Raw genomic sequence first — 7,364 nt, 5'->3', positions numbered from 1 at the left:
TTTTAGGAACTAAACCTTAGAGGTTGTCATGTCATGCATCGTATTTTAACCATGAAAACTCTTTCGAAGTAACTCTTAATTTTCTCCCCATGAGTGCATAGGTGGCGTTGTCATAATCGTGGCATCCTACTAGCAAATCCTGGTGCAGGGCATCTCATTTAGGTGAGGGAGATAATAAGTTCATCATGGAATCCTGCTCATGGTACATATACCATAGCATCCCACCTAAAGAGAAATAGGGGCCTCGCGGTACACTTCGTGAAGTTAGATAATGGTTACTTCAGGCATGGATCCTAGCAACTTGTTAAGCATGATGTTTGCATTAACCTAGGTGGTTTCTTGGATTCTTGGTGATCCTAGGTTTATGCATAACGTCTTGGGTCAAGCTTGGAACTTATAAGTTCTTAGGAATAACCCAGCATGATATTGTGCATGTAGAATATATATTAGAGACCAAGGGTACATCTGGGGAATCTATTATTTTAGGGATACCACTTTAGTTATCCTAGGAGGTAAAGTCATATGGATCGTGATGAGCATTTTCTCCCATATCTTGGTTTCGCTAACTAAAGTTTTCCAATAACTCCCAAAGTTCATTACCTTATATAATCTCTCGGGAAAAGGATTCATACAACATTTCATAAAATAAGATCTGCTGAGAAAACCCGAGAAAAGGTCAAATTTTGAGTTGAACTGGCAGTATCATCGTTTTATTCCTCTGAACAGGAAGAAGATGCACATTTTTCGCATCGCCGCCATCTGAAACTTGGCCTGTACAGCCACATTTACCGTGTTTCTCTCCTCGATTTCTTCGTGAAACTTAAAGATGGATGTTACAAGAAAGGGCTTGGGATTTATTTGATAACTTCTCGTGGATCGTAGCCTAAGATATTCATTACCAAAGTTCATCCAAAATCTGATTTATCGCTGGAGATAAAACAAAGGATTTCTTATTGGGTAGCCGATTCTAGGGGTTTCAAGGCCCTATTTCTTCATTGAACCTCTTCCATATCCTATCTTTAGGATAAAGGAATTGGTTTGGAGAAATGTCTTTGAGTGTAGAACCTTAATTTCCAGAAATCGTTCTCGGTATGCAACTCACTCGAAACGCCAGATTTTCGATCTCGTGGGTAGCTTATTCTATGACGTTTCATCTCTGGATTCCTTCATCAAGTTTACTCAACTTCTTGCTCTGAAGCTAGAGGAATCCTTAATTTGTACGAAAAGAAGTCGTAGATAGGAATTTTGACTCTTATCCCCAATTTAATTTTGAAACCTATTTCCTCTATGGAAGCATTTCTTGGAGGTACAGAAACTGATAGGAATCATTCTTGCTCGACGAGTCATCATGTATCCTCAGATTGGATTTTCAAGTTTTTCTTGAAGTTCTTCAATGGCGGATTGAATTGGGGGAATGGTTTCTAGGCACTTTCAGCACTCTATTCCTTCATAGAACTTGTGGGTAATCTTGTTGAGAAACTGTAGGAATAAGTTTGAAGAGAAATGGTGGAGGATTGCTCTCGAATTTGGAAGAAATCTGAGAGTAGGAGACCCATAATCTAAACGTTTATTGCCTTCGATTGGGGGATCGACCTTTCTCGATTCTTATTCCATATTGTTGCTCCTACTTTAGACTTTATAAGAGGAGCTTAAACCGACATTGAGAGCTCCAGATTCTTCGTTATTTAGAAGTTTGAAGAAAAATGGTGGAGGATTGCTCTCGAATTTGGAAGAAACCTAAGAGAAGGAGAAACACAATCTAAACGCTTATTGCCTTCAATTGGGGGATCGACCTTTCTCGATTCTTATTCCGTATTGTTGCTCCTACTTCCGACTTTATAGGAGGAGCTTAAACCGACATTGAGAGCTCTAGAATCTTCGTTATTTAGAGATTGATCTTTCTGGATAATTTTTTGGTGACATCAACTCCGATCATAGCCTTATCGACCTTGGCTTTGCATACTAGTCGTTGGATGTGATGATTCGTGCGTGTTCGTTCTAGATCATATCAAATTTTGGAGGAGATCTGACAGTTGAGATTTGAGTTCGAAAGATTTTGCTCGGATGGTCACGGTAGATGCTCTGATTCTAATTAGAGTGGCATTTCTGTAATTATCCATTCTTCTAGGGGTATTTTGGTAATTTGCCACTTTTTAAATATTTTATTATTATTTTTCTCGAAAAATCAATAATTTTTCTACAAATTTCTCATCCCTTTTTTATCATTTTTCCCTTTTTTTTTAATCTTGAGATTCCTTCTAGATAAGGAATTACAAATCCGGAAAGATTCTTGATAATTGATAAAATGACTTTTTTGCCCTTTTGATTTACTTTTTCCTTTCCGGAAATCACTTGTTAGGGTACACGAGTGACTTGACTAAGTCCTTTGTTCTTGCTTAATCCTTTAATTTTTTTCCTTTCTATCTATTGGGTCTTTCATGAGTGGTTTATTCTTATGGGAGATAATTTCCTTCATTTTTTGGGTGTTACATATACATACTCGTTACAAACACAAAATAAGAAGCAGACTTAAAAGAAGAACAAAAAATACTAGATAAAAAATAGAGGTTAGTCCATGGCCCACACTCCAAAGTCCGCTCTCATCCACGACCAACTCTTAGTTACTTGAAAAAAAATGATAAACATGGAGTGAGTAAAACTTAGTAAATAGCCTACTAGTAGGTTCTTAATGGCGACCTTAAGCTAGGATATTACTTCTTGTTATGTTTTCAGGATCTTATACTGATCTTGAAAACTTTCTCCTAAAATAACCTTGAATTTTCTCCCCATGAACACAATTTTCTACCCATCTATCTTTTTTTAAACACTTTTGAAAGTTAACGAGTAGTTTTGAAGTTTTTTTTTTTTTTTTAAAATTCAACCGTATTTAAAAAAAAAATTAATAGTTTCTATAGATTTTTTTTTAAATTAAGTGTATTTTTGAAACTTCTAAAAAAATTATGAGTATTTTTTTAAATAAAAGTGCAAAGTTCAATGATATTTTTATTAATTTAGCTTATAATTTAAAAAAAAAATACAAATTTTTGTTGATTAAGTTAATATTAATTTTATTAAAATACATAACACCACATCAAAATTAATTTATTAGGAATAAAATTAAAACTAAAAAATCAATTTATTTTAAACTAAAACATTAATTTATTTTAAAACTAAAAAGTATACTATGTTTGACTAAAACATCCCTTATCCCAACTATAAAGAATTTAACTCCTAGCTCTCTTCTAATAGACAAATGATTTATTAACCTCTGTTATAAAATTTCACTTCANCTAGCTCTCTTCTAATAGACAAATGATTTATTAACCTCTGTTATAAAATTTCACTTCATCAATTTAAGTAGCGTTCAACTATAAATATCGAATTTTAAAGTATTCCTCGGCAAACTAAATCGGTTGAAACTGTCTATCAAAGGAGTTCCATAATGAGTTGTGGAGAAGTGTTTCCTTGAATTCTAATTTCAATTAAGGATGTCAATCACAAAAAAGTGCAAGAGGCTAGAAGGTTTGTAGTGGAAGAAAATAACAAGAGTCATGGACATCGTTCGTTTACAAGTTGTATCATGTGTCTTATTCATGGTTACTTAAATCTCGTTGAATTGGTGCGCTTTTCACATCAGAGGCATTTGTGCCTTAGACCGAGCTCTTTGCAATAGCAAACTTATTAAAAACTCTTTGCTTGCTGCAACATTTGCTTGATATAATTGGACAAAAGGACGTTATGGACGACCATAGCTCACTGTATTGGTCTCCAATCATGAAGTGTGACGTCGGATCTTTGTGCATACCATATTCATTAACTATAACATGGCAAGAAATTTTTTATGTTTTGACTGGGCATGCCATGTTCTGTTGTTCTTATATATCTTTAGTTACCTATGATTAAAGCAAAGAAGTATAGACATGGTTTCCAACCAACCTAATAATTAGGAAGCATTTATGTGCTAGATCAAAATAAGATGTTTAAAAATAACTTGCGGTAATTACTTTATTCATTGACCTTTAATCTTAAAAGTAACTTAAAATATTGCAATATTGTGATTCAATAACCTATTATGAAATTAGGCCCGAACTAAAAAAATAATATTTTTAAAAGATGGAAAAATTCATAAGCCAACCAAAATATGTATTGAAAGATGAAGAATTCACAACAATAATCACAAACAATATTAATTAGCATCTTGTCTTTTGGTTTGTCACATTTTCAAACATGAATAAACCTCAATTTCGAGTCGGTGAGTATTATGGATCATAATAGTACTTTGCAAGTAGCTTTGAGCATTCACAAAATGTCGAAAATTGAATTTCTTTAGAATGGTAACCAAATAACCTATGATTATTGTTGAATTTCCAAAAAATACACCACAAATTTCATTTGTTAGATATAAATGGAACCATTGATATAAAACCTTGATTATATAATTGCATATTCACTAACAAACCCACCTCGGAGTGATCATCTTCACCAGAGGCTGCAAATTAAGAGCCTTCCAGGATTACTCAAAAGTGAACTTTTAAGACAAATGAAGCTATATTTGAGCAAGAAAAATCATGTTACACGTGTCTCGGATACCACGGAGACTCCAATGCAAGCAATCACTACCACCCAAAGTTTCTTTGATAGTGTAGTTGGATCTATGAGACTCATCCCTCAGATGTGAAAGAGTAGTTATATCCAACATTCTTAATTGTGTGCCTCTTACCGTACTCTCAACAAATGGATCGCTTGATCTATTCTACTCTACTTTACTTCCTCTTGATAACGGTGTGGTATTGACACAACTCATATTGCTGATAATCATCATTTACATCCAAAACAAGAGTATAGCGGTCGACTATCGTCAAGGACCCATTCACCATTTCCATTCCTACCTACGGAAAAGTTTTATTACATTCATTTCTTTCTCCTTTCTAACTTCTTCATTCTCACATTAAACTTTTTTTTATTTAAAAAAAAATTAAACGTGAAAAAGGAGAAAGAAGGAAGAAGAAAAAAGAAAACGCTTAATTTTGAAAGCTTATCAAATACTCTTTGACTGATGTAAAGAAAGTTCGAGAATAATTTATTCTCACATCCCTCTTAGACACTTGTTGGATATATATCCGTCCTTCACATGTCGTATCATAATCATATCATGTCGTAAAAACTTCGTGATTATATCCTTCCCTAATTTATCATAGCCTTAACGTCCTTAGACATATCATAGTTGTGTCGTTACCTGAACGTACCTTAGTCTTAACGTTACAGGAACGTATCCTAACGCTATCGTTCTATCAATCTATCATAATCCTATCCCTTTCTACCCATAACCTAATCGTATTGTTTTATGAATCCATCGTGACCATATCGTTGTTATCAATCTGTCATACCCATAGCACTTCGATACGTAACCAAACCATAACGTTTCATGAACATGTCTTACTCCTATCGTTACATTACGTTTAGTGCATCCTTCTCGTATCCTATCTCAAATATACCATTGAACACATGGTACCGTAAGTATTATCATACAATTCACATATTATAACATATCATAAGCATATCGATTCACAAACATTTCACACATATCAATATATATGACACTTGCAGAACCACGAGCACAGTCAACATCAAATATAACCATACGGATGGTAAGGCCACCTACCTGATTAGCTTAGGCTGGTGTCCCCAATTTATCCTTAAGAAAGTTCGATTTGTCTTTTGTATTAAAGTCAACCTATATGAACATGACATCAATTTCAATCATTTCTCTAAATTTTATGATGCTCTAGTGTTAGATTTCATGGGAAAATTGCATGAGTCAGGTCTTGAAATGTCTATATATCAAAACAGTTTAACACTTTCCAAATCTTGATTTTTTGGCTGTTTGTGTTTTTTTTTTTACTTGTGTTCCTAATCTTACTTCGGTGTGTTTGTTACATTTTTTTTTAATTATGTTAGCAATTAGCCAATTTAATCAATTCATCCTTTATGTTTTTTTTTTTTTTTAATTATGTTAGTCATTACTTTTGGCTATTTTAATCTATTCTATTTATTTTATTTTATTTTATTTTTTTGCTATTGATGGACCTATCTTTCTAAAACATACTAAATAAAACTAAATAATTGGTTACGAGAGGATATGAGATATAACTTAAGGTTAAATCTGTTTCCATATGAGAATAACTCATTCTCATGTCCATCTTTGCTACCATGTACTAAATGAAGGATTTTATTTCTCTTGGGTCAAAACCATCCTTAAAGCACAAAATTGAAGTTGTAGTTAGTCAATTATAATATTTGACGTGCTAGTTTTCAAACTACTTTAAATGGGTGTAAAGAGAGCATGAGAATAACTTAGTTTCACTAATCTGACACATGTTGGGCATGTACTGAACACTTGTTAATACAATGGATACATTACAAATTTATAATTCATCGTATCACACACTTGACTTTGAATATATTTTGAGAGTGAAACGTACATTAAGCTTTTTTTTAAGTATACAAATATATAAACTTATTTATATGAATTTATTTCTAATATAAAATTGATAAATTTTTTGAAATAATTCTTTTTAATTAATGTATCATTGTCACATCGGTGTCCTAATTTTTTAAGAAGGACATGTTACTGTTAGGAAAAGAAAAAGAAAACTGGAAAGATCAGAAGAATTGGGAGAAATCTCTCATCCAATTGAAGAATGACTAAATCAAATTTAATTCAAATAACTAGATCAAATCTAATCCAAATAACTCAATCAAATCTAATCCTAACAATCCCTCCCTTAAACTGAACACGAATAGTAATAAGTTTATATCTACGACCCCATACCAAACTTCCACTAGGTAACTTCATCAATTCCCATGTGCCATTTCTGTTTATTGCTCCAGATCCATGGCTTGCCTCCATTTCTCACTCTTCAATGCATCTTTAAAGTTTACAAAGTTTGCAGGTTCAGTAGGGGTAAGCATGGCTGAGCTTCATCATCTTCTTTACAAAAAAAACTTCTCCTATTGCATAGTCTCTCATCCAGACTGGTGGTCTCTTATTCCTTGCCTTATTCGAGCTAGGAGAGCTTGCTTCAGCCAAAGAGCCAGCTGAAATATTATCCTCTGCAGTATTTTCATCTGCCGCTTCTATATCATTATTTTCATCTGCCGCTTCTATATCCTTATTTTCATCTACTGCTTCTATATCATAGAGTCTGTAAGCTTTTGACTCTTCACTAACTCCCAGCAAAACATAACTCAAACTCTTATCATCTAGCTTAGTTCTCTGAGCTGCCTCCTCTTTTTGTCTCTGAATCAACTCGAGCTCACAATATTGTTCTTCTTCCTTCCGCTGCAGCTCCAGAACTAATCGT

Source organism: Cucurbita pepo, chromosome LG14 (assembly GCF_002806865.2).
Source record: "Cucurbita pepo subsp. pepo cultivar mu-cu-16 chromosome LG14, ASM280686v2, whole genome shotgun sequence".
Classification (NCBI taxonomy): Eukaryota; Viridiplantae; Streptophyta; class Magnoliopsida; order Cucurbitales; family Cucurbitaceae; genus Cucurbita; species Cucurbita pepo.
This window is presented reverse-complemented; position numbering follows the sequence as displayed.